Source organism: Manis javanica, chromosome 5 (assembly GCF_040802235.1).
Source record: "Manis javanica isolate MJ-LG chromosome 5, MJ_LKY, whole genome shotgun sequence".
Lineage (NCBI taxonomy): Eukaryota > Metazoa > Chordata > Mammalia > Pholidota > Manidae > Manis > Manis javanica.
Genome location: NC_133160.1, coordinates 120,579,103 through 120,607,012, shown reverse-complemented (window position 1 = coordinate 120,607,012; position 27,910 = coordinate 120,579,103). Strand labels below are relative to the sequence as shown.

The 27,910-nt window shown below is 35.0% G+C and overlaps 1 pseudogene; it reads right to left on the bottom strand.

The window, feature by feature from the left end:
- LOC108402538 (regulator of DNA class I crossover intermediates 1 pseudogene) overlaps positions 1 to 25,243 on the bottom strand; it is a 133,643-nt pseudogene extending 108,400 nt beyond the window's left edge.
- Positions 25,244 to 27,910: the final 2,667 nt, after the last annotated feature.

Below are 27,910 nucleotides of genomic sequence, written 5' to 3'. Positions count from 1 at the left end.
CAGTCTACCAGGCAAGCTCAAAGCCCATCAGTGCATTGAAACAGGTAAGAAAAGCCGTTCCCTGATAACTGCAGTAGTCCTTCCTCCAAGAGAACACTGATTGATGCAAATGGAAAGAAAAGCCCCAGTCACAGCTTCTTCTTTGGGAGAGAACACGTTGAAGAGTGTAATGCACATCCATCATTCCAGTTTTTCAAGGGTTAGATTTTTGACAGTTTGACTAAAATATGTGACTAAAATGCCTGAGGGCCTGATTTCTATGCCTCCCAATTCAAATTACTGATGGGGAATTGGCATACTTTTGATGCCTGGGGGCCACTAAAAATAAAAGAGCTTGGCAGTTGGTTCAGTGCTAAAAAGCATTTAGTGCTATGGAAAGATGCCAGAAGGAGCAAAATATTACAAACCCTTTAAAAATACACAAGCAACCTCTCTAATTAGGAAATTACATGTGCAAACCCAAAGAAGATATATCCTCAAAAAAGGTCTGAAAGCCCCTGAGAATCTTTAGCTGGGCTTATTGGTAAACGTCAGAGCCAGTCTGTAAAGACTGAGGGATGGCTGTTTTTCAAATGCATGTATCATAGCAAAACATAACAAGACCCATGAAGAAACAGGAAACTACAGCCCCAAAATAAAAATATCTAGAAACTGACCTTAAATAAACGGAGATCTATGAAATACCTGACAAAGAATTCAAAATAATAGTCTTAAGTCCAGTGTACTACAAGAGAACACAGACAAGTAAATGAAATCAGGAAAATAATGCATGAACAAAATGAGAGAAACTGTGAAGAAGAAACAAATTCAAGAGCTTAAGAATACAACAAATGGATTGAAAAATTCTTTAGAGGGGTTCTTTAGCAGACTGTATTAAACAAAATAAAGAACTGGAGAATTCAAAGATAGGTCATTTGAAGTTATCCAGTCAGAGGAACAAAATTTTTTTTAAAAATGAAGAAAGTAAAGCAAGCATAAGGGACTTAAGCAATACCATCAAGCAGACCAGTAGTTACATTATGGGAGCCCGGAAGGAGAAAAAGGAAAGAAAAAGAGAAAAAGGCAGCGTTTATCTGAAGAATTAATGGCCCCAAAATTCTCTAATAACAGGAAGGAAATAGACCTACAGATTCAAGCAGTTCAAAAGATTCCAACTAATAACCCAAAGAGGCCCATACGGTCACACATTTTAGTCAAACTGTCAAAAATCTAAGACAAAGAGGGAATCTTGAAACCATCCAGAAAAAAAGCAACTTGTTACATACAAAAGAGCTCCCATAGGATTATCAATGCTTCTCATCAGAAACATTTCAGGTCAGAAAGTAGTGGGATGATATATTCAAAGTGCTAAATGAAAAAATTACCAAACAAGAATATTGTATCTGTGAAAGTATCCTCCAAATTGAAGGATACATTCACAGATAAACAGAAGTAGAGTGAGTTTGTCACTACTAAGCCTGCTTTACAAAAATAGCTAAAGGGAGTCCTTCCAGTTGAAGTGAAAGGATGTTAGACAGCAAAATGAAGCATATGAAAATATGAACCTCTCTGTTAAAGGTAAATAAATAAATAATCCTGAAATACTGTAATGGTGATGCATAAATCACCTATAATTATGGCATAAACTTCTAAAAATAGAAATAATTATAAAGCTATCTTAATGGATAGAAAATATTAAAGGTTTTGTGACAATAATGAAATAAAGTCAGTGGGGAGGTATAAAGGTGTAGAGTTTTTATATGCAATTGAAGATAAGTTGCTATCCGTTGAAAATAGATTATAGGAGAGTTACATCAGCAAGATGTCAGAGTAGGAGACCCCCAGCCTCCATTCTTCCAGGAAGAACAATTAGACATCTATCCACTAATGAAAGAGTTCTGGGAGAGTTTAAGAATCCATTTAAGAAGCTTCAGCCACACAGTGAAGCAAAAAGCCTGCAAATACCAGCACAAAAAGGGTAGGTAAAACAGTTTCATTTTGCTTCCATCATCTCATCCTCCAGGGCAGCACAGCTTACTGTCTAGAGGGACTTTGCCAGTTTAAGATTGTTCCCCTCACCAGGAAAAGGAGAGCTGGGTGAATGACTAGCTTCCCCAGTCATCCTTCAGGGACTCTGCATGAAAGCCCTGCCTCAGTTTCACTTCCCTCAGAGATGGGGGTTACTGAGGCATCTGGAGATGGCCAGGAAGGAAGAAGGGCAGGAGCTACCAGATCAGCCACACAGGAGTGCCTGGGCTTCCCAGGGGCCTGACCTGCAGAGGACTGCAGCAGCCTTCACACTGAGGACCTCTCTAGCCCTTGCAGACACTGCAGGACATCATCACAGAGGACCCTGTCATGGACCCCAGTGGACTGCTCCACAGGTTACAGATACCTTGGACCCCAGAGCCAGTGTGGCTACTGCACCTGAAGCCAGCCTCAGCCTCTGTGGCAGCGTGTGCTCAATAAACCAGGTCAGGCCCCCAAAGCTGACCCTATTGCTATGTGCATGCCTGCTGCTTGCCCCTGCAGGCACACAAGTATACACCAATAGCCTAGGTCCCTGCAGCTGTGCAGTCACCCAAAGACAGACTAAACTCCTGTCACTGGCCTGTACTGCTTTATGCATCCACAGCCAGCCCTGAAGCAATGCATCTTCACTCTACCAGCCCTGCCTCCCTTCACCAGCAACCAATACCATGGAGTTTCACAGATTTCCAGAAATGGAGATTCACAAGTTTCCTGACAAAAATCCAAAATAACTGTTCTAAAATAGATCAGTGATCTAAAGGAGAACACACATGAACAATTTAACAGAATCAGGAAAACATCTGGGAACAAAATGAGAAGTTCAACAAAGATTTAGAAAACATAAAAAATAACCAAACAAATTTTGGAGCTGAAGGATATAATGACTGAATTTAAAAATATAGTGGAGAGCTGCAACATCAGACTTGAACACTCATCCGACTTGAACAATCATACTGCTCTTTGAACAAATTCAAAGATAAGTAATCTGAAAGTATCCAGTAGGAGGAGAAAAGCTATTCTTCAGAACTGAAGGAAGATAAAAGACATTCCCAGACAAACAAAAGCTGAAGGAGCTCATCACCACTAGATCTGCCTTACAAGATATGCTAAAAAGATTTCTTCAAGCTGAAAAGAAAGGGCACTAAACTAGTAAAATTAACTCACTTGAAGAAATAAAACTCACTTATAAAGATAAATATATAACCAAATTCAAAATACTGTAATATTGTAATGGTATAGATATCACTTTTAACTTTAGTACAAAGGTCAAAACTCAAAATAGTTAAAAATACCCATACCCATAATAATTTGTTTATGGATATACAACATAAAAAGATGTAAAATATTGCATCAAAAACATAAACTGTGGCAGCGGTAGTAAAAGTTTTGAGCTTTTGTATGTGAACAAAGTTATCAACTTAAAAGAGACTGTTACAATGATGTTTCACATAAGCCTCATAATACTAACAAAGCAAAAACCTATAAAGATGCACAGAAGATATGAGGAAGGAATTAATGTATATCAATACAGAAAGTCATCAGTGAACAAAGGAAGACAGCAAGGAAAGAAGAGAGGAGCAAAGAATTTATAAAACATTCACAAAATAGGTAATGAAATAGTAATAATAAACTTACCTACCAATAATTACTTTAAATGTACTGCATTCACTAATCAAAAGACATTGAATGGTTGAATGGATTTAAAAAAATCAACCATGCAAGACCCAACTATATTCTGCCCTCAAGGAATTCAATGCAGCTTTAATGAGACACAATAGGCTGAAAGTGAAGGAGAAATAGAAAAACAGATCCCATACAAATGAAAACCAAGAGAGTAGAGGCAGCATACTATATCAGAAAAAAATAAACATTCATTCAAAAGCTGTAGCGAGAGAACAAGAAAGTCATAGAATGGTAAAGGTGTCAATTCATCAAGAAGAATGTCAGTAGTAAATAAATATGCATCCAACATTGAAGCACTTAAATATATAAAGCAAATATTAGCAGATATGAAGGGAGAAATAGACACAAGACAAGTAAGTGTAAGAGACTCCAGTACCCCACTTTCAACAATGGACAATCATCCAGGCAGAAAATCAGTAAGCAAATGTACTGCACCTGACCCACACTTCAGACTAGATGTGCCAACAGAACATTCTACCCACAGCAGCAGCAGCATACACATTCTTCCCAAGAACACACAGAACATTTTCCAGGAGAGATCATGTTGGGCCACAAAACAAGTCTTAAAAAATTTAAAGTTAAAATCATGTCAAGCATCTTTTCTACAATAGTATGAAACTGGAGAATTAAAAATATGTGGAGATTGAACAACATGTTCCTGAAAAACCAATGGCTCAAAGAAGAAACCAAAAGGGAAATAAAAAAGTATCTTGAAGAAACAAAAGTGGGAACACAACATACCGAAACTTGTGGGATGCAGGAAAAATCAGTTCTAAGAGGGATCAACATAGCAATAAATGCCTACATCTAGAAACAACCTTAAATAAGCAACCTATCTTTACACCTCAAGAAACTGAAAGAACAAATTAAGTCCAAACTTAATAGAAGGAAGGAAATAACAAAGATCAGAGTGGACATAAATGAAATAGAGGCTAAAAAGACAGTAGAAATGATTGATGAAACTAAGAGCTGTTTTGTTGTAAAGTTAAAATCCCAAATCTTTAGTTACTCTCACCAAGAAGAGACCAAAATAAGTAGAATCATAAATAAAAGAGGAAAAATTACAACTAATAACCGCAGAAATACAGAAGACCATAAGATTACCCTGAACAACTGCATACCAACAAATTGGATAACTTTGAAGAAATGGACAAAAACCAAGAAACATACAACCTAGCAATAAGAAATCACAAAAAAAATAAAAAATTTGGCAGGAAAATAAAGAAGGAAATCCAATCACTAATTGAAATCTTCTGAATTACAGGACTAAATCAACTCATCAGTGAATTCTGTCAAACACTGAAAGAAGAATTAATATAAATCCTTCTCAAACTCTTCCAAAAAATTCAGTAGGAGAAAAAATTTCACCCTAATTTACAAAGTCCACGTTACTCTGATACCCAAACCAGATAAGGAAACTACAAGAAAACCACAGCCCAACATTCCCCATGAATATTGATGCCAAAAATTCTCAACAAAATATTAGCAAATGAGTTTAATAACATCAAAATAATTATACACCATGACCAAGTGAGATTTATTTCTGGAATGCAAGGATGATTCAACATACAAAAATCCATCAATGTGATGCACCACATTAACAGAATGGAGAGAAGCCATACGATCATCTCATTTGTTACAAAAAAAGCCTTTGACAAAATTCAATACCCTTTCATGATAAAAATGCTCTACAAACTAAAAAAAAAGGAAATGATCTCAACATAACACAAGACAATGAGACAATAATCCTATTTACAATAGCATCAAAAAGAATACTCAGGAATAAATTAACAAAGAGATGTGTTGAGTTTAATTAACTAAACTACTGCATGATATTACTTTGTTAGCATCCATTTTTTGTGACTAAGTGGTCTTGCAGGGGCCTCAAACTGAAACTAACACTAAGTAATATGTGACCTAAATAACAGCCCACAGAGTCCAAGTAAATGTCAAGTTCTGACATAATTTTCTCAATGCCCCATATAATAGACAGTCTCTTCTTCCTCCCAGCTCCTTCCCTTCCCTGTCCATAATTCCCTTAATATGACCTACCATGGAGCTTACCAAAACCCACTCTTTTTTTAACTGACCAATCCAGCCTTAGTGCAGGAATCCCAAAGACATATGCCCCAGGTCCTGCTGCTTACTCTTTGCCTGTACCCTGCCTTGACCTCCCCTTGTGTCCCTCAAGGGATACTGTGTACCTGCCCTAGGACCTGCAATAAACTTCTCTATTTCACTTAACTCTGTGGTCTCTTTTTGAATAATGGCTCACCATCTGACCTTCTTCTGAAGTTCTACTTAAAAAATTTTAACAAAATTCACAAGACTTACACACTAAAAACTACAAAATGTTGCTAAAAGAAATTAAAGACACCCATAAATGGAAAGACACCAGTGTTCATGAATCAGAAAGCTTAACATTGTTAAAATGTTCTTCCTAAAGTGATTTAGAGATTCAATGCATTCCCTATCTAAATCTCAATGGCAGTTTTTTTTTTGCAGAAATAAAAATAAAATTCTAAAATTCATATGGAATCTCCAGTGATCCCATATCACAAAAAAAATCTTGAGAAAAAAAAAGTAAGATTTAGGTATCATACTTCCTGATTTCAAAATATATTATAAAACTAAATAATTAAAATATTAAGGCACTGTTATACAGACATGTAAACCAATCAAACAGAACAGAAAGCTCCAAAATATACCTTGACTTGTATGGTCAAATGATCTTTGAAAAAGTTGCCAATAATCGGTAGAGGATATTTTTTTAACCAAAAGGTGATGGAAAAACTGGATATTCACATGCAGTAGAAGGAAGGACCCTATGTTATACCATACACAAAAATAACTGAAATAGAATAAAAGCTAAACATAACAATTGAAACTATAAAATCCCTAGAAGAAAAACATCGGGGAAAAGCTCCAAGACATTGGATTTGGCAAAGTTTTCTTGGATATTACACAAAAAAGCACAGACAACAAAAGCCATCATACACTAGGGAGACCATATCAATCTTGAGAACATCTTTGAAGCAAAGGAAATAACACAAGGGCCACTTATGAAATGGGAAAAAATATTTGCAAGCCACATATTTGATAAAACCTTAATATCCAGAATATATAAAAATTTTTTACAACTCAACAACAAAAAATCTCATTTTAACATGGGCAAAGGACTTGAATAGACATTTTTCCAAGTAAGATACATAAATGGCAAGAAAGTATATGAAACATGTTCACGATGACTAAATATTTGGAAATGCAAATAAAAACCACAGTGAGATACCATCTCAGACATCTTAGAACAGCCATTATCACAAAAGATAGAAAATACAAGTGTTGCCAACAATGTGGAGAAATTGGAACCTTTGTGCACTATAGGTGGGCATGTAAGATGGTACAGCCTCTGTGGAAAACAGTTTGGAGGTTCCTCAAAAAGAAAATTAAAAGTATCATATGATCCACCAATCCCATTCTTGGCATATATTTAAAAGAACTGAAATCAATCTTGAAGAGAAATTTGCACTCCCATGTTCACTGAAGCATTATTTAAATAGTCAAGTCATGGAAGCAACCAAGTATCCACTGACAAAGAAAATGTGGTATATTCATAGTGTGGAATACTATTCAGCCTTAAAAATGAAGGAAATCCTGTCATACGGTACAACATAGATGAAACTTGATTACATAATATTAAGTGAAATAAGCCAATCACCAAAAGACAAACATGTGACTTCACATATGTGAGGTGTCTAAATTACTCCAGCTCCAGGAGGTAGCAGATGGTTGCCACAGGCTGGGGAAGGGAAGAGAAAGGGGAGTTTATCAATGTGTATGGAGTTTCGGTTTTGAAAGATAAAAAAGTTCTAGAGATCTGTTGTAGAACAAGATGCATATAGTTAACATTATTGTACACTTAAAAATGGTCAAGATGGTAAATTTTAATGTTATGTGTTTTTGTTTTTGTTTTTGCCACAAAGAACAAAGAATGAGAGAGTACTTCTATGTAGCCACATGGAAATTTTTCCAATATGTGTATTTTAAGTAAATGTGGCAAAAAGTAGAAACATGCTACCATTTGAATTAAAGATGGGAAAGAGACTATACATTGCTTTTATATGTATATACATTAAAAAATAATTCCCTATGTCTTACATAAAATTGCTACCTGTTATACTGGAGCTAAAAGATCTCAGTATATAAGACTGAAGCTCTCAAATACTGTGTCTGAGAAAGTGCAAAGAAATACAGGAAAGCTTTAGAAATGGTTTGCACTGGGTAAAGGAAAACAAATATTTTGGTAGAAATTATAAACCTCCTTATGCATGGGAATCAGACAATATTTCTTTTGCTCAAAAACACAAACTGAGAAAAGTAAAAACTGGATCTAGAGATCATAGAAAATGAAACACTATCAATTATATGACTACAAAACAAGAAAGCATCCAAAATAACAACTGTTGAGATGAGTTATATTGTCTCCTTTAAAATGAGTTCTTTATTTGGCTCACCTTTTAGTCACAAATCCTGAAACCATCTATAATGCAGTTGGTAGTCATGACATTTTGAACAAAAAGCCTATGAAGGGGCATATCAAGCATACTTAGTATTCTTTGTATTTTTTTTCCTGGGAATACATCTCTCCAATAACAATTTATATAGAGCACTGAAAGCAATGCACAAAACAAATGGCTTGTCAAAATTTCTGGCTTTAGTTCTGGACAAAAATGGAAAGATCCAGTGGTCAGAAATCTGTGAATACAATTTGTGGAATAAATTTTCAAGTCACTGTGTTGAGGCAGACCAAACTGAAATGAGTCCATGTATATGTCTGTTTTACTCCATTTTATGTGAAAAGGGCCTGCCCTGGACAGGGTTCAGATTGACAGAAGAGAGTTTTAGGAGAGTGATATAAGTTTGAGATTTAGAGTGACCACCACTTCTATATAGATTGACCAGAGACAGTTAACTGATGTTTCCACAGGAAACTTATCAATACTAAAAAGATTCCCTTTAGAAGTTGATTGCAGACATAACTGGTAGAAGGATCTTTCATATTATCCAGCCTCCGGGCTTATGGAAAACACTAGTTTACATGAAATATAATTTTATTAGTTAACCTAATGACCTGGGTAATGGAAATTAATTCAATTTGATTGACAAGATCATTAAGATTGTGTAATTCATATTTATTTTATCTAGTGAGGTTATTACAAAAATATTTTCTTTTTGAGGGATATCATTGTATTTGTAAGAAAGTTTTTACACTAACCCAATCTTCTCTAAAGTAATGGTACATCTGTAGACCATAATCTCCAACAGAAAATGAAGGCCTACAATATTAATGTTACTTCCATGGAATAATTGATGCCATCATATTTCATGCTACATGCCTTTCCTCAAGCTGTCATTGTAATATCTTGCAGCTCTAAGTTTTTGTAAAATAGTATATGATTTTACAGAAGATTTATTTATGTTCTACTGAGATGGTAGTAAACATAAAATAACAATTCTTGAAATGTAAGCAGTATTACAGTTTTATATGTCCATAGATGATTACAATAGCCTCACCTAAGTGTGAGAACTTGCATTCACACTAGTTATGATCTTGAACAATCAATATTTTCATCTTGGAAGCTCTTCCTAACTATTTTACATTTCAGTGACTACAATTATGTTGATTTTTTTTCACTTCATAATGTACTTAGAATGTTAATTCAATTTTTAAGGTATAATAATGATAAATGGCAAATAAGATTCTATTTGTAAAAGAAAAAAAGGTCTTGATTCTAGTAAAATCATTACTCTGAATTTAATTCAGATACTGCTTCAGGCCATATAACACTAATATCCCTAGTATTTTGGACATGCTAGGTTTACTCACAATGTAAAACTATTGAACCTCTTATCAAAATATTTAGTATATTTTTGTTAATACAGAAGATTCAAAATATTTCTCTCCTTTTGGTTTACTAAAGACACTGAACTAGTATGTTTTCTTTCTTCTCCCCTATTTTCTACTTTCCTCTTTCTTTTCTTACTCCATAAAGCCATAACTTTCTCTTTTGGACTTGCATACCTGAAAGATTCACTCTCTTTCATAGCTTTCATTTTCTCCTCTCTCCTCATGAATTTGAAACTAATATTCCATGCCAAGACTGATTATTTTCACCAGTTGAGGAAATCTTGATGAAAATATAGGGAGTTATTTTACAACATTAAATATCATTAAAAGTAAAAGTTTAAGTGACCACATAATGTAAATGTTTTGATTCCGTAATCTGATTTAACACACTATGCAAATAATGCCAAACTATATTAGGTCTGTCCTTATAGGATTATTGTTAATTATATACAATATTGTAAAGTACCTGCATTGTTATTAACATGCTTAATTCAGGAATAATATTCAGTATTACGAACAAATAGATATTTTGGTAATTTAGGAAATAAGTGAAATTTGGTTACTATTGAAATCTTAGTATGGCTATCTTAGGATTCAGTCCAACTTTGAGAAATGTTGTTATCATATGATAGACCTAGCAATAAAAAATAGCATTTTAAATTTTCTCTGCATGCTGGTAATTATAAGACTCTTTTAGAAGAGAACAAAAACCAGTAAAGAAAATTAGGTTGGAAATAATTTGAGGTAATAGCTCTCTAAGCATAATGAAAATTTCTTACTTTTCTCAAGTGTTTGCCTATCTCCATTTGTAACTGAAAATAATGTATTAGTCACAACATGAGCATGCTTAATTTATCCCATGCATAGAGAGCAAAGTAAAATAAAGTCCTTGATCATTCTTGTTATGAAAGAATAATGAATTTAAAGCTCTTAATCTCTAAGGTAGAAAGGAATGATTTATTTAAATGAAGCATAAGAACATAATATGGGTTTTTGTAAACAAGAGTAGTAGTGATATTAGAAGTACTACAATGCTACAGAATGTTCAGGATATAAAAAGAGGAAAGAAGAATCTGGAAAGTTCCAAAAATATATATTTGATATCAACAATAAGAATTTTCAACTTATTTCATTCATAAATCCTAAAATTAAACAGATTTAAATAAAATTTTTTTGTATTTATGAATAACATGGTAAATTACAAGCTGACGTGTTAAAGGGAAATTATGTTTACATTTGGTTTGTGTGTGTGTGTGTGTGTGATTTATAGACAGCCAAATAACTAAGTGTTGGAAAGGTCTAACCTTAACAATTCAATATTTTTCTATGGCTATCAAAGAATTAGTATAGAAATTAAGCTGTACCTACAACTCAAAATTCAAATACAACATTAGATAAAAAACAGATCTTCAGCTAGCAATTAGTTTTCGTGTTCATTCATACCAAATCTTGTACAAATTTAAAATTCATCTGTTGCCTAGTATTCTAATTCTCTTTCTACATTTCAGGTTAAGGTGCTAATGAGCTACAAGAGGAATAGTTAGTACCAGAGAGAAGCCCATTAAGTATTTCAAATTAGAATAATTAGCAATCAAAGTCACTGAGATTTTATATAATAAAGAAGCAGGCTAACCCTATGTTATGAATACAAGCTGAGAAACAGAAGGAAAAAGTGTTCAAATCTTGACTTTGAAATGATTATCTATTAGAGATATAAATATTATTATTTATACTAAATAATCTTTTGGAAATTTTCTGAATTTTACAGGAGAACAAGTAGTTCAGAAAGAGATATTAATGCAGGTTTCTTTTCAACTAAATGAAATAATCTATGCAATGTGCCTAGCATAGGTCTAGTACATTGTAAGTATTCAAAAAAAATTATTTTTATTAGATGTACATATTATTGTTACTTTCATAGTTTGGAATCACTAAGCTCTTTACAATACAGTACCATTTACTAGTTTATAAAATCCCAAAACTTATTTTGCCTTCCCAGCACTTTATCTTATTTGTACTGCCTTTTATCTTAAAGTATCTTGAGGAGGAATAATCAATAATAGAAGGTGAATGAGTCATATTAGCAAACTAATTGACTTTCAATAGGACATTTTGATCTGGTGGATCAAATTACATGATTTCCTAATATGTCACAGGCACAACCTCAGCTTAAATCTCAGTCTGACATTCATTTTGAAATTTGCATTTATTAAATCATATCAGTGAAGACTATCACCTCATGATAGCTCTACACAGAATTTTTTTTAAGGCTAGTGTTAGAAAGAAACAATCTGGGGAGAACCAGAACCTTTACTTCTAATGTCCCAGCTTATTTAGTTTCTTTTCACACTCAGGTAAAGATATTTCTATATCCACCTATCATGTGATTTCAAATGTTTTAAATCAAAATAATCAGTGTAATGAACAGAAACATCTTTGTTGATAAAAAAAAGATAGGCAAAACATACTATAAACTTATCAATACTTAGAGTGAAAACCATTACATTTAAAAATAACAAATTCCAGGGACATTATTCATCATAATTTTAAGAGTGAATGTTTGTGTGCTATTTATTTTTAGATTTGTGCTATTTGTCTCAGTGGTATAACTTTGAATTTTAAATAAAATCATAAAGTCCATCATAAATGTGATATATAATTTACCCAAATTTGAATGAAAACTCCTTTCTACTATAAACTCCCTTCAGGGAAAAGAAAGTCCAAAAGAAATAAAGTCCAAACATCATCTTCTAAATCTTGTCCATCAAAATTAAAATTTTTTAAAAACATGAAATTTATCCTCCTCACATCTCACTCTGTTCAGTATTAGATGTAGAAGTCTCTTGATGGTTCTGAAATAGGTCTAGACAGTAAAAAAAAATAAAATAAACTTACATGAGTGTAGTTTTTCAGTCCCAATAGATTTCCAGTCATTCTAAACCAAATATATGTAAAAGAAAGCCACAACCTGTAGGTGGGGTACTTCTATTTGACTAAGGATCATCACATGCTATTTGTGCTACTTTCCTTTCCTTTCACACATACTATTATTTCAAATAAGGTCACAATCTGAGGTTCTGAGGTAAGAACTTGAACAAAGCTTGTTTGAGGGGATGCAATTCATCTCCTAACAATCACCTATCACAAGTAAAACTGAAATAGCACATGTAAAACTTGGACTATAGAGAACAGAACATAATGTATATAACATGTAATAGGTTAGTTCCTAAAGCAGAAAGTAGTAAGAGGCTGGGTTACACTGTACCTCCTGCAGAGTAGTGAGGATCGCGGCAGGATACCAAACGTGTTTCACTGATCTAAAACTTTTTCTCAGTGGAGCCAAGATGGCGGCATGAGTTGAGCAGTGGAAATCTCCTCCCAAAACCACATATATTTTTGAAAATACAACAAAGACAGCTCTTCCTAAAAGACAGACCAGAAGACACAGGACAACAGCCAGACCACATCCACACCTGCGAGAAACCAGCGCCTCGAAAAGTGGGTAAGATACAAGCCCCAGCCCGGTGGGACACAAGCGCCCCACACCCCAGCTCTGGGCGGGAGGAGAGGAATCAGAGCGGGGAGGGAGTGGGAGCCCAGGACTGCTAAATAGCCAGCCATACCCATCTGCACCAGATCGCAGACACAGTGCATGTGTGGGGTGCTGGAAACTTGGGAAACAGGACAGTAAGAACTGTGAGCGGGTCCCTGCAGCCGGTGCACCCAGGACACAGAAAAGTGAGTGCTTTTTGAAAGTCTTAAAGGGACAGGGACCCCAAACCTGGACAGAAGCATCCTGTGACACTTAGTCGAGCAGCAGGGAATCTGGGGAACTCTGGGCACTCTAATCCCCTGGGCAGCAGGGAGCACAGAGGCCCCTCACGGAGATAAATAGCCTTCTGGCCATTCCCCCCAAAATGTGGCTCCACCATATCAGAGCAGCAGCCTGAGGCAGGCCACACCCACTGAAACAGTGGAGATAAACTCCATAGAAGCCAGGCAAGAATCAGAAGCCCTTTCTGTGCACAGTTGCCCAGCACAAGCCACTAGAAGTCACTGTTCTCCCAGGAGAGGAAGGCCACAAACCAACAAGAAGGGAAGTTCCTCCAGCAGTCACTTGTGCCAGCTCTGCAAACTATCTCTATCACAATGAAAAGGCAAAATTACAGGCAGACAAAGATAACAGAGACAACACCTGAGAAGGAGACAGACCTAACCAGTCTTGCTGAAAAAGAATTCAAAATAAAAATCATAAACATACTGATGGAGATTCAGAGAAATACACAAGAGCTAAGGGATGAAGTCCGGAGGGAGATTACAGACATCTGGAGGGAGATCACAGAAGTGAAACAAACTCTAGAAGGACTTATAAGCAGAATGGATAAGAAGCAAGAGGCCATTGATGGAATAGAAAACAGAGAACAGGAACGCATAGAAGCTGACACAGAGAGAGACAAAAGGATCTCCAGGAATGAAACAATATTAAGAGAACTGTGTGACCAATCCAAAAGGAACAATATCCATATTATAGGGGTACCAGAAGAAAAAGAGAGAGAAAAACGGATAGAAAGTATCTTTGAAGAAATAACTACTGAAAACTTCACCAAACTGGGGGACAAAATAATCGAACAGACCATGGAAATACACAGAACTCCCAACAGAAAGGACACAAGGAGGACAAGACCAAGACACATAATAATTAATATGGCAAAGATCAAGGACAAGGAAAGAGTTTTAAAGGCAGCTAGAGAGGAAAAGTTCACCTATAAAGAAAAACCCATCAGGCTATCATCAGAATTCTCAACAGAAACCTCACAGGCCAGAGGAGAATGGCATGATATATTTAATGCAATGAAACAGAAGGGCCTTGAAGCAAGGATACAGTATCCAGCATGATTATGATTTAAATATGAAGGAGGGATTAAACAATTCCCAGACAAGCAAATGGTGAGGGAATTTGCTTCCCACAAACCACCTCTACAGGGTATCTTAGAGGGACTGTTCTAGACGAGAACACTCCTAAGACTAAACAGATGTCACCAGAGAAAATAAAATCACAGCAAAGAAAGCAGACCAACCAAATACTAACTAAAGGCAAAAAATAAAATCAACTACCCACTAAAAGCAGTTAAAGGAAACATGAAAGAACACAGAATAAAACAACCAACATATAAAGAATGGAGGATGAGGAATAAGAAGGGAGAGAAGAGAAACTCCAGACAGTGTATACAACAGCTCAAAAAGGGAGATAAGTTGGCAGTAATAATCTAAAGAAGCTAACCTTGAACCTTTGGTAACCACGAATCTAAAGCCTGCAATGGCAATAAGTACTTATCTTTCAATAGTCACCCTAAATGTAAATGGACTGACTGCACCAATCAAAAGACACAGAATAACAGAATGGATAAAAAAGCAAGACCCAACTATATGCTGCTTACAAGAAACTCACTTCAAACCCAAAGACATGCACAGACTAAAAGTCAAAGGATGGAAAAATATATTTCAGGCAAACAACAGAAAGAAGAAAGCAGGGGTTGCAGTACTAATATCAGACAAAATAGACCTCAAAACAAAGAAAGTAACAAGAGATAAAGAAGGACATTACATATTAATAAAGGGCTCAGTCCAACAAGAGAATATAACCATTCTAAATATATATGCACCCAACACAGGAACACCAGCATATGTGAAACAAATACTGACAGAACTAAAGGGGGAAGTAGAATGCAATGCATTCATTTTAGGAGACCTCAACATGCCACTCACCCCAAAGGAAAGATCCACTGGGCAGAAAATAAGTAAGGACACGAAGGCACTGAAAAGCACACTAGAACAGATGGACCTAATAGACATCTATAGAACTACACATCCAAAATAAACAGGATATACATTCTTCTCAAGTGCACATGGAGCATTATCCAGAATACACCACACAATAGCTCACAGAAAGAGCCTCAGTAAATTCCAAAAGATTGAAATTCTACCAACCAACTTTTCAGACCACAAAGGTATAAAACTAGAAATAAATTCTACAAAGGAAACAAAAAGGCTCACAAACACATGGAGGCTTAACAACATGCTCCTAAATAATCAATGGATCAATGAACAAATTACAATAGAGATCAAGGAATATATGGAAACAAATGACAACAACAACACACAGCCCCAACTTCTGTGGGACACAGTGAAAGCAGTTTTAAGAGGAAAGTATATAGCAATACAGGCACACTTAAAGAAGGAAGAACAATCCCAAATGAATAGTCTAACATCACAATTATAGAAACTGGAAAAAGAAGAACAAATGAGGCCTAAAGTCAGCAGAAGGAGGGACATAATGAAGATCACAGAATAAAGAAACAAAACTAAGAAGAATAAAACAATAGAAAAAATCAATGAAAGCAAGAGCTGCTTCTTTGAGAAAATAAACAAAATAGATAAGCCCCTCCAGCCAAACTTATTAAGAGAAAAAGAGAATCAACACACATCAACAGAATCAGAAATGAGAATGGAAAAATCACGACAGACCCAACAGAAATACAAAGAATTATTAGAGACTACTATGAAAACCTATATGCTAACAAGCTGGAAAACCTAGAAGAAATGGACAACTTTTTAGAAAATACAACTTTCCAAGACTGACCAAGGAAGAAACACAAAAGTTAAACAAACCAATTACGAGCAAAGAAATTGAAACGGTAATCAGAAAACTACCCAATAACAAAACCCCCGGGCCAGAATGATTTATCTCAGAATTTCATCAGACATACAGAGAAGACATAATACTTATTCTCCTTAAAGTTTTCCAAAAAATAGAAGAGGAAGGAATACTTCCAAACTCATTCTATGAAGCCAAAATCACCCTAATACCAGAAACAGGCAAAGACCCCACCAAAAAAGAAAATTACAGACCAATATCCCTGATGAATGTAGATGCAAAAATACTCAATAAAACATTAGCAAACCGAATTCAAAAATATATAAAAAGGATCATACACGATGATCAAGTGTGATTCATCCCATGGATGCAAGGATGGTACAACATTCGAAAATCCATTAACATCATCCACCACATCAACAAAAAGAAAGACAAAAACCACATGATCATCTCCATAGGTGATGAAAAAGCATTTGACAAAATTCAACATCCATTCATGATAAAAACTCTCAGCAAAATGGGAATAGAGGGCAAGTACCTCAACATAATAAAGGCCATTTATGATAAACCCACAGCCAGCATTATACTGAACAACGAGAAGCTGAAAGCATTTCCTCTGAGATCGGGAACCAGACAGGGATGCCCACTCTCCTCACTGTTATTTAACATAGTACTGGAGGTCCTAGCCACAGCAATCAGACAAAACAAAGAAACACAAGGAATCCAGATTGGTAAAGAAGAAGTTAAACTGTCACTATTTGCAGATGATATGATACTGTACATAAAAAACCCTAAAGACTCCACTCCAAAACTACTAGAACTGATATCAGAATATAAAAAAGTTGCAGGATACAAAATTAACACACAGAAATCTGTGGCTTTCCTATACACTAACAATGAACCAACAGAAAGAGAAATCAGGAAAACAATTCCATTCACCATTGCATCAAAAAGAATAAAATACCTAGGAATAAACCTAACCAAGGAAGTGAAAGAACTATACCCTGAAAACTATAAGACGCTCTCAAGAGAAATTAAAGCGGAAACCAACAAATGGAAACTCATCTGATGCTCTTGACTAGGAAGAATTAATATCATCAAAATGGCCATCTGCCCAAAGCAATATACAGATTTGATGCAATCCCTATCAATTTACCAGCAATATTCTTCACCAAACTGGAACAAATAGTTCAAAAATTCATATGGAAACACCAAAGACCCTGAATAGCAAAAGCAATCCTGAAGAAGAATAAAGTGGGGGGAATCTCACTCCCCAACTTCAAGCTCTACTACAAAGCCATAGTAATCAAGACAATTTGGTACTGGCACAAGAACAGAGCCACAGACCAGTGGAACAGACTAGAGACTCCAGACATTAACCCAAACATATATGGTCAATTAATATTTTATAAAGGAGTCATGGACATACAATGGGGAAATGACAGTCTCTTCAACAGATGGTGATGGCAAAACTGGACAGCTACATGTAAGAGAATGAAACTGGACCATTGTCTAACCCCATACACAAAAGTAAATTCAAAATGGATCAAAGACCTGAATGTAAGTCATGAAACCATAAAACTCTTAGAAAAAAACATAGGCAAAAATCTCTTAGACATAATCATGAGTGATCCCTTCTTGAACATATCTCCCTGGGCAAGGAAAACAAAAGCAAAAATGAACAAGTGGGACTATTTTAAGCTGAAAAGCTTCTGTACAGCAAAAGACACCATCAATAGAACAAAAAGGTACCCGACAGTATGGGAGAATATATTTGTAAATGACAGATCTGGTAAAGGCTTGACATCCAAAATATATAAAGAGCTCACATGCCTCAACAAATGAAAAACAAATAATCCAATTAAAAAATGGTCAGAGGAACTAAACAGACAGTTCTCCAAAAAAGAAATTCAGATGGCCAACAGACACATGAAAAGATGCTCCACATCGCTGTTCATCAGAGAAATGCAAATTAAAACCACAATGAGATATCACCTCACACCAGTAAGGATGGCTATCATCCAAAAGACAAACAACAACAAATGTTGACAAGGTTGTGGAAAAAGGGGAACCCTCCTACACTGCTGGTTGGAAGGTAAATTAGTTCAACCATTGTGGAACACAGTATGGAGGTTCCTCAAAATGCTAAAAATAGACTTACCATTTGACCCAGAAATTCCACTCCTAGGAATTTACCCTAAGAATGCAGCACTCAAGATTGAAAAAGACAGATGCACCCCTATGTTTATTGCAGCACTATTTACAATAGCCAAGTTTTGGAATCAACCTAATGTCTATCAGTAGATGAATGGGTAAAGAAGATGTGGTACATATACACAATGGAATATTATTCAGCCATAAGAAGAGAACAAATCCTATCATTTACAACAATATGGATGGAGCTAGAGGGTATTATGCTCAGTGAAATAAGCCAAGTGGAGAAAGAGAAATACCAAATGATTTCACTCATCTGTGGAATATAAGAACAAAGGAAAAACTGACAGAACAAAACAGCAGCAGAATCACAGAACCCAAGAATGGACTAATAGGTACCAAAGGGAAAGGGACTGGGGAGGATGGGTGGGTAGGGAGGTATAAGGGGGGGGGGAGAAGAAGGGGTGTATTATTATTAGCATATATAATATGGTGTGTGGGAGAAAGGGGAGGGTTGTGCAACACAAAGAAGACAAGGAGTGATTCTTCAACATCTTGCTATGCTGATGGACAGTGACTGTAATGGGGTTTGTTGGGGGGACTTGGTATAGGGGAGAGCCTAGTAAACATAATATTCTTCATGTAATTGTAGATTAATGATACAAAAAAAAAGAGAAAGAAAAGGGGGATTACTCCCTGATAGGATGAAACTAACTGCAAATCGAGTAATGCATGCTTTAAATACCCTTCATTTTGATCTTTTAAAGAGTGTCAGATGATCAGCTATGGAAGTACATTTTTCTGATAATATTCCTTTCTCTTAAAAAAAAAAGTTCCTGTGTGGTGATCTCCAATAGGTTCTTCACTATGGTATAAAGGTCATATCAAAGTGTGGGCAAAGGGTTTGTTTGTGTTTATACAGAGAATCAAAGCCTAATTTGGCTACACAGAAAACGAATTAAGATACGATATGAAGAAGAACTTCCAACATCAACATCCTCTGGAAGAGTTATTCCAGAAGATGATCATCAAAAAACTTTAACAGATCCTGGCGCTGCTGCAGTTGTAGCTGCATTCATCCCACCGGTTCCTGGACATGCCATTGGAGTGAAGAAGGAGATATCTAAGCTGGCCTGTGCATACAGTAAAACAACAAATTTGACTGGATCTATACTGTTGGAACTCAACCAAGAATTAGGAGAAGTGCAAATTGTAGCGCTCCAAAATCTTACAACTACAGACTATCTACTGTTAAAAGAACATATGGGATGTGAACAGTCCCCAGGAATGGGTTGTTTTAATTTGTCTGATTTCTCTCAGACTGTTCAAGTTCAGGTGGACAATATCCACCATATCATAGATAAGTTTTCACAAATGCCTAAGGTGCCTAACTGGTTTTCTTGGTTTCACTGGAGATGGCTGGTAATCATAGGTCTGCTTTGGTTATGTAACTGTACTCCTATTATGTTAATGTGTGTGCGCAATTTAATTAGTAGTTTAAAACATACATGCTGAAGTTACTCTAAAAGAAGTTATGTCCAATAAATTATCAATCTTCCCATGTTTTCTTCCATCTGCTACTTCTATAGCTTTTCTTCTTTCTTCCTAATTACAACCCTTTAGTAGAATTAGTGCCTCATACTGAAAAATACCGAGTATCATAATTCCTCCAAGTGGTAAAGATACCTCAAGACAAATGCTGGGCATAGAAGCCACAGGGCATAAATCTGCAATGAAGTAAAAAGCTAACCTTTTCAAAGAATATTGCTTCTCTCTCACTTACCAACTTTACATTCCCCTGTTTGGCCCCGGAAGATGACTGGTTAGCCAGAGACGGGTAAGATTCCTCAAGGGAGGAACAACCTAAGACAGGCACAGTCACAGGGGGGCCATCAGGTGAGAAATTGGGGATCACCAGAGGTGAGGCTTAGAACCTCACCCCCCCTGTTTTGAGAGAAATCTTCTGCATCCGTGGATGTTTTGTTGCCCTTGTCTAGCTTGGATTAATACTTAGTCTATAGGCACAGGCTTGATCATCTACATTTGCCCTCTTACAGCACTAAACTATGTTTTCTACCTTTATCCTGCATCTACCTACCACTTCAGCATTTTATTTAAAAAATAATAATAATAATAAGAGAGAAATGTAGGATTCACATATAAATCAACTATAACAATCAAACGAATAATCATATCTGACTTGATTGTTTATAGTTCATGATGCGTGATCAAAACCGAAAGTTTCTGTGATATGACTGCCCTTGCACTGTTCACCATGTAAGAACTTATTCACTGTGTAAGAACTTGTTCACCATGTAAGAACTTGTTCATTATGCTTCACAAGATTGGAGACTGTTGAGAAATTGGCTTGGGGTTGATTAATGACTGTGCATTAAGTCCCCTATACAGAATTTTATTGTTGTTAACAACCATTTGATCAATAAATATGAGAGATGCCCTCTCAAAAAAAAAAAAAACTTTTTCTATGGAAACCAATAGAGTGGAGCAGAATTATTACCCATTAACATCCTTATTACTACTTGAAAAGTTTTTTAGTTTACTTTTCTTATGTCTTTCTAAGCCACAAAATTATTGCAGATTGATTATCTGTCCTGTTTGCCATTGTTCTTCCAGTCTTTAGCATGAAACATATACTCCAAAAACATTTGTTAGTTACTGGATGAATCGTTATATCTAAATAATTGCATACTGACTAAAAATACTTGATATATTTTAGTATTTTTTATATTTTCATGGAAGATATAACACATAGTTAAATTATGGATATTTGTAGAAAGATGTATCCAAAATATTAAGCCATTAACACCTTCAATATGACATTTTATTCGGTATTAAATATTTACTATTTAAATGACATTCAAACCCTTTCACATAATTGTGGCTTTTTTCTCATGTGTAGTCTCAAGTGAAGGTTATCTCAGGTTAATATTTGGGTTCCCAAAGTATTTATAAGTACCCAATGCAGGGAGATATTTGTTTCCACATTTTTTAGCAGAATGTCAAATTCTGTTATCATTATCATGCGCTAGTTTTGTAAACTTCAGGAAACCACTAATCTTACTAATATTGTTTTCTGCTTATAGAAACAGTGATGGAAAGAGTAAGAGGCACATGGTAGATTTGCTGGGAAGATCCAATGAAATGACTTCTACCAAAAAATTTCACTAGCACACTACACATAGCAGTTAATATTTATTTCATCCGAGAGCTCTTTGTGAAGATTGTTGAAGTTTATTCATTTTTTAAAAATCACAGTGTTGCCAGTTAATACTTCTGGAAACTGGGCTGTGTGACATATACTTCCTTAACAGAAAAATATAATCTCTTCGTCATAAAGAGATTAAAAAAATCTTATTTTTTAAAATAAAATGTTCAGCTCGGGAAATCAAGTCCTCAAACTATTCATACATCTAAAATATTCCAAATATTAAAAATTACCGACAATTTTCTCCATTATTTTAGGAAAGAATGTAAAAGAGAGAGCTAATGTCATTCACCTGGGTCTATCACATGAAATAGTTCTCATTAATCTAAAACATTAAAGATCTTCAGAATTTAAAGTTTTGGCATGGCATCAAACCACAGAAGTTCTCCTGGAGTGTTTTTTAACTTTGCAGGTTTACTTGTCTCATAAAAAAGTAAGTGAGTATAGGTAGTCCAGGGGTGGTACAGTGGTTCATTAAGATATCTCTCTGTTCTGGATGACACTTCCAATCTCATAAACATATAAATATCTATGGGTGTGGTAGATTTAAGGACAAAGAAGAGGGAAGGGGTGAAGGGTAAAAAGCAAAAGGACTTTATTTAAGTGAATCTTTGTATTTTTATCAGAAAGGAACATAATTCTCTATGGATTTTAAAATGTTATTTTAAAAGAATATTGTCACATAGGCACAATTGGTCACAAAGGTTTTGGGACACTTTGATACAGAAGGAGTTAAAGGAAAGAGGTACTGGGAATGGAGATTGTGTCAGCCATCAGAGAATGTCAGCAATATGTTAAAGATTAATGATTAAACATAGAATTGATGTGTTCTCACAGTAGTTATGTTTCTGTGAGAAGACAGTTTTACTGTATAAAACAAGTGAAAAGAAATCCCTACCTTAAGACCTAAAGAGTGAAAGTATATACACCGAAGATAACAAGGTGATTTTTGAATTAGCCTGAGAAAAAGAAGGTCATTAAAAAAAAACAGCCATTGTTCAGCACCTGACTTTTCAATAACTTCTCTATAGCAACAAAAGAAACCTGAAAACAGTGGGATATATACTCAAAGTATTAAGAAAAATTTGTCCTACAAAGTGTACACACTAAGAAAATATTTCAAGTATTTGTGTAATATAAGAAAACTTTCAGACAAAGCAGAGTTTATAACTACTAAAATTCCTAATGAAAGTTGAAGGACAGCTCTCCCAGATGGAAATTCAGTGATACAACAGGAAATAATGAAAGCAATAAATATGAGAAAAAAATTAATGTAAGGGGAAAATGAAATGAAAAATAAATCTTTTCAAAAGAAGAAAAATGAAGGGGAGGGGAGGATGATATGATTTATATTACATAAGCAAATAAAGTTTTAGAAATTAATACAAATATGTCAGTGGTAATTGGTAATGATAAATGGAATTGATGTATATACTCTGGTCAAACAGTTAAACTGGATGAAATATGAAATCCAGCTTAATATTGCAATAAAAAAAGGACAAAAATGTAAGTAAACATAAGGAGTAAAGTAAAAGAGTGGTGAAGAATACCAAGTAAATTATAATAAAAGGAATCCTGGAATAGTTAATTTCAGACAAAAGAAAGAAGGTAGCTCCCTAATGATAATGACTTTCTTCATCAGAAGATGCAATAATTTCAATGATGCACACTGTCAGTAACAAATTTTAAATACACACACACACATACCCCATATTTATGAAGAGAAATAGTAAAATCCACATAATCTTGGGAGATTTTATAATATATCATCCCTAAAGTGATATCAGGCAAGTAAAAATTTTAATAAGCATACAGAATATTTGAACAAGCCAATGAATAAGCTTCATCTATTAGATATACTAGAGCACTCTATTGGCTGTCAGGTGGTATGGGTAAGGATTTCAGCTAGGGGTACAATAGAGATCTTTTATCTCTGCTCTAAAATGTCTGAGGCCTCATCTGGAAAATCTAAAGCTGGGGGCTGGAATTATCTGAATGCTCATTCATTTACAAATCCTGAAGTTGATTCTATCTATGGGCAAAGTTGGAGCTATCAGAGGGAACACCCACATGTGTCATTTCCATGTGCTTAGGGTTTCCTCAAAACATGGTGGCTGGGTTAAAGATCAACTCCCCAGAGATGTGGGGAGAGAGGGAGAGAGAGAGAAAGAGAGAGAGAGACAGACAGAGACAGAGACAGAGAGACAGAGAAGAGCAGAAACTGTAATGTCTTTTGTGCCCTAGCCTCAGCATTATTTCTGCCACATGCTGTTGGTCAAAGTTACAAAGCTTATTTAGATTAAGGAGATGAAACATAAACACAACTTTGATGGAATAATGTCAATATTGCATTATAAGACCATATGAGATGATCAGTGTGGTTGATAGCAAGGAACAAAATAAACAGAAAAAAAAACTAATAAAACCACATATATTTTGATATTAAGTAAAATAATTCCAAATACATCTTCATGGATTATAATCATTGTGAATATAAGAAAATTCATAGTTGACTGATAATATATTATCATCAAAATCAAGAATCTATGTTAATTTTGACTGAAACTTTTTTTAAGTATATGATTTTTCCTCCTACTGCTCTTTTCTATATGCATCTTATTTATATGGATTGTACAGATATCCACACAGGCAAACTTTCTTGTCTATATATTTTTAATCACATACTTCTCTATATGGAATATTATTCTCCACCATATCCATCTACTATATAGAGGACAATTATTTCCATCTTGCAATATCTATCTCAAATTCTACTTCCCCAATGCAATACTCTATGGTTCCTTCAAACCCCTAGGTAAAATTATTTTTTCTTTCTTGTTCACAATCAGGAATACATATTTTGAACAATTTCTTCAATAGCATATATCACTTCCTACCTTGTTTTATTGTTTTTGTCTTTGATGTCAGTGTTTCAAGGTCAGAGAACATGTGTCATTCAATTTATACTTTCCATATCATGTAGCATCCATTGGAAGTCCAAGTATGTAAGACAAGATCAATTAATATCTGTTACATTTATTTCACCTTTATATTCAATATGTACTCTCAGTTCCTATAAATAAAATCAGTGTTCTTCACAAAGTACAATTCAAACTTCTCTAACATGAGAATATACATTTCTTAGTTTGAGGTTTTCTTTAATTCTCCCCTTTCTTTTTTCCTCAATTATAAAACAATTTGAGAAATAACATAGTCACTGTTTGTCTTCTGACCAGTCACAAAAAGATCTGGTGTAACACCATGAGAGGAATGAGCAACATTGTCTAGCAGGAGTATATGTAACCTGACTGCTAGTTTATAGAAATATATGGTAAACTCTATAGGGTCAAAACCATCTCAGACACACAAAAACTTATTAGTATTACTGAAAGGATACAGGTTTAACCAGTTTAATTTCGAATTGGCACCTAAATAACCCACTCTTGCATACCTTTGAAACTGTTGCTGCTGGACTACTTCCTCCAGTGGTGTATGAACCTACATGGAATAAGTGACGAAGATTGTCAAACAATGCAAAAGTTTCAGCTGTATTCTTGGTAACATGTCCTCCAATATTCAGGTTTCCTCTAGGCAATAACAGCGTCATTTAGCCTTACACAGCCATCACAATGCTTTGCTCTTTGCTTGATACGGTCTTTCTCTTCAGGCACGAAAGACTGTGTGTCGTCTAGTAGGGGCTGTTAATTTCAGATGTTTTCAGTAGATTTACCACAATAACGAGAAGAAAGAAACCCATTTGCTTTCCATAGACATGGTCTAATCCCAGAGCTCTGTGATGTGAAACACTGGAGGGTGTTCAAGTAGGTTGAATGGACTGTAGCACTACATATATTTTTGTACGAATGTAGAGGACAATTATTCCCTCAGGTTACAAACTCTGTATTTTTGCCTTCATTGATTCACCATTAGTTGCTCAAATCAAAAGCAGGGTATCTGCCAGCCTCTGTTTTTGAAGCTATGCATCCTCTGTTTCCATTGTGCTGTTTAGAAGTTATTCTCTAGAGAGTTGTTTGTCTTTAAGGATGCACGAAAGATTTAACATAATACTCCACATTGGTACTGAATTACACTTACTACAATTATAGTTTCCTTGCTGAAGTTGAGAAGATCCCATTATTATTGTTATTATTATTATTCACAGTGTAAACAAGCACATTACACAATAGCCATTTTTGTCCAATATCAGTTTAGTAACTATTAAATGGGAAATAGAGAAGAAAGTGGTGACTGGGTCCACAATTTGGATGACAAAAATCTTCCATATTTCTTCTGACTGTAACATTTGGTTGAAGCAACTACTAATTAATCAATCAATAAACAAATAGAAATCATGTGCCTAAGTTGGAATACAAAATACACCTAAAACTTATTTTTTATCAAGTCCCCATTCTAAGCAATTTATACATCCTAATTCATTCATTGAAATGTTAAAATGTAAGGGCTGTCATCAATGTCACCATCATCATTTAGAGATGAGGAAATGAAGCTACAGAATTGCTGAATAATTTGCCCAAAATCATACATGTAATGAGTGTTAGCACCTAAGATGCAAACCCAGTTAGTCTGTCTCTGAGCTTGTGTTCTCGACCTCCGCATTCTGCTTAGTCCTGTTTCTCCTCACGCTGTCTGTTAGCTGTATAGTTGGGTATAAACCCTTTTCTATCATTCTCAGTGATGTCTCCATATGAAAAATTATAAACTGGTCGGTTTCACTGACCTGCAGATGGGAATTCTGTAACTTGGCTACATGGAGCAAAGAATTATTAGAGTAGAAATCTATTATATCTTTCAATGTACACTAAGTAAAGACTGAAATTTTATAGACTGACATATTATAAGATAGCTTTATTCAGTGAATCAAATTATTTATTTACCAATAATAAAAATTTAAAAAACTCTTGTGGTAAATAGTAATGTGCAGATCATAAAATATATATTAGAGTACTTGAATCTAACACTGGATAAATCTCTCTCATCCTTTTTGAAATGAGATTCTGCTATTATTCACAATTACTGTAAGATATATTCATACATATTCATATGGCATATATTTGTTTGCCAATGTTTTTATTGAAATAGATTTCATCCCATAGATTCTTAATTGATGATATACTATTAGGAAGGGCAAGGAATGGTAATGATAAGTTCAGCAATTAGGGTTAATATACAGTTTTTTTTTTGTAGTAAGAGTTTAGGAAATTACTCTGCAGCAGGAGGTTTTCCACTTTGTTGCTGGGGAACAGTCATTTCTGATTATTTCAAGGCATTGCCACCTGGAGTAGAAAATGCCTTTCTATGCCAAGGTGCTAGATTAGACAGATCACAACACTTCAAGTCCAAACATCTGCTGAGACAAGACTGAATATGCTGTGAAGTCCTATTGGCTGAATTTTTAAGAACATGTGTTTCAAAATTTCATGTGCCAATTAGTGCATAAAGTATTTATTGAATCTTTAATATATTCAGAACACTGCAATAGTCACTGTGGGCAAACAAAAGGTAATAGATAGTTTACAATCTACTTCTCTAAAGAGTTACGTATAATCTAAGGCTAGAAATAGTTTCAAACATAAAACAGATGTGACCTTGTCCCTAAGGAACATGCAGGATAGACATTTTTGAATCAGAAGCTGAGTGAAGTACAGAATCAAAGACATCTCACCCAATGCAGTTTGTTGTTCCTTCTACAATACATCAGCATCTAAATTCTGCTTGAATCAATCCGATAATACTAGTATCTATCTATGTATCTCTCTATCTAAGACAACCATCTTATTCCTTTGAGGAGGTCTCATTAAGAATTCTTTATATCATTTGTTCTTATGGGTCCAGCCATAACATTAAAGAAGAGATAACATCTCTTCAAACATCTGAATATCCCTCCTTCCTAAAAATGTGCCATTTATCTAGTCTCTAATAGCAATTTGTTACTTCCACCCAATCCTCTGAAATGATTTTTCAATATAGCATTATTTTAACTTTTTTCAAGCCTATAGGCTAATTAAAACTCAACCTATCCAACACATATCATGTTTTATTTTCAGACAATTATCTCTCTGGCTTTCTTATCTTAGTGAGACAAAATGCAAGATGTGTGAGTCAACTAGGATTCATTTTTTTCTCTAAGATGTATTTCCTGCGTGAGGAGAATTTATTCCTGGAGGAACACGGGAAGGTGTTACTCAATTCTCACAAAAAGGATTGAGAGCCACTAAGACTCTTAAAATAATTTGAAGCCAAATAATCCTTCACC